Consider the following 2,054-nt stretch of genomic DNA (forward strand, 5'->3'; position numbering starts at 1 on the left):
TATCATGTCTATGAGAAATTTTCTTTGGAGACATTTCATTAATATGTTATCTTTGGAGAAAATTTCATAGCAATTTTTTCTTTGGGAACATTTTAATGAAATTGTGTCTATGGAAAAGTTTAATGAAATGGTTTCTTTGGAGAAATTTATTTTTTTTTTTAATTTTAATTGTTTTATTTTCTTTGGAGACTTTTCAGCAAATTTCCATTTCATTAAAATTTTTTCTTTGCGAAAACTTCATTACCATTTTTTCTATCTGCGGAAAAAATATCATGAACTGTTGTCTTTGAGTAAATTTTCATTGAAATTTCTTCTTTGGAGACTTTTTATTAAAATTGTTTTCTTTGGAGGCAGTTTCATAGCAGTTTTTTCTTTGGAGAAATTTTTTGAAATTTTGTCTGTGGGTAAGATTACACGAATTGTTGTTTTTGGAGAAATTTTAATTGTTATATTTTCTTTGGAGACTTTTCAGCAATTTTTTTTATTTGAGGAAGATTTGATAGCAATTTTTCTTTAGAGACTTTATATTGAAATTTGGTCTAGCAAAAAGTTTCATCAAATGTGGTCTTTGGAGAAATTTTCTATGGAGACATTCCATTGAAATTTTGTCTTTGGAAAACAGTTTCATTAAAATTTTGTTTTAAAAAAAATTTGTTTGTATTTTTTTTTTTGGAGAAATTTTAGTTGTTATATTTTCTTTGGAGACATTTCATCAAAACTTTGAATGCGGGTAAAATTTCATGGCAATTTTTTCTTTGTAGACATTTTGTTGAAATTTTTTCTTTGGAGAAAAATTTACTGATATATTTATCTTTTGAGTAACAATTTTTTTTTTTTGTTTTTCGAGATATTTTATTGAGATTTTCTCTTTGGAGATAATCAATTGAATTACTCTTACCACAGTACAAATATTATTCCCCACAGTCAAAATGAATTCAACCACAAAAACTACAAGTGATCTTAAAAACTTTGGCTAACGATCAATCGATCGATCCATTTGCAAGACAATATGACGAATTGAAATTCCCATTTCATAAATTGCCCCCGTTTGGCGTAGGTACTTGACGGTACTTGTCGTCGCTATAATGTGTCCTATAAAAGCAATCGAATGAATGATAATTAAATTTCAACAAATGTATACATTTCACAGTTTTTAAATACACTTTATGGCCATTGTTAGGTGTCTTCTCAGTCCACAAGGGTTGGTGGGGGAGGGGGTTTAGCTGAGATAATTTAAATGCCAAACATGAGCATTTAAAGCCATGAAAGACAAGACATGAGACATAACATAACAATGGCAATAAACCACTCAGTATGGGAAGAAGAAGAAGAGGTAGAGGAAGAAAAGCTTCTCCACCATAAACTATGGGCAGGCAATGTGCTAAATACGAGTAGATGCATGAATGATGAACCATTATAGGGGCACACTGATAAATTATTAAACGTTTAACATCGCCAGACACGTACCTCGCGGAGGCTCCACTTATGCGCCCTCCATCTAGAATACGAAAATTTCCTGCTGCATTCGATGATTGAAAACAAAACGCACTTGATTTAAATTTTTCAAAATATTTTTTTTTTTTTAATTTTTAAGAATATTTATTTGGATAGTTTTGTAGGGGTTTTTTCTGGTTTGTCTTCTTTCATGCACTTTTTTGTTTGTTTATTTAGTAATAATTTTATATTCTATACAAATGCCACTTTTGTGTTGAAGGTTTTTCTTATTTTTGCAAAATAAAAATAAATAATATTTATTAATCTATGGTATACTATAGGATAGTTTTGTATGCCATGATAGTACATTTTTGTGGTATATAATTTTTTTACATACATATTTTTTTATATTTAATTCTTATATTTTGTTGTAGTTTTGATTTTTGTTTTAATTTTTGGGCTGAGAAAATTTTTGCATCAAAACTTTTCTAAAAAAAAAAGATCGTATACACTTTTTGTAATTTGGGTAATTTTTTATTTGGCAAAATTTTACCGATTTTGTTTTTGTTAGAAAACTAATTAAGTAAATAATTGTTTTTTAATGCTTATATTTGTATATT

Source organism: Stomoxys calcitrans, chromosome 4 (genome assembly GCF_963082655.1).
Source record: "Stomoxys calcitrans chromosome 4, idStoCalc2.1, whole genome shotgun sequence".
Taxonomy (NCBI): domain Eukaryota; kingdom Metazoa; phylum Arthropoda; class Insecta; order Diptera; family Muscidae; genus Stomoxys; species Stomoxys calcitrans.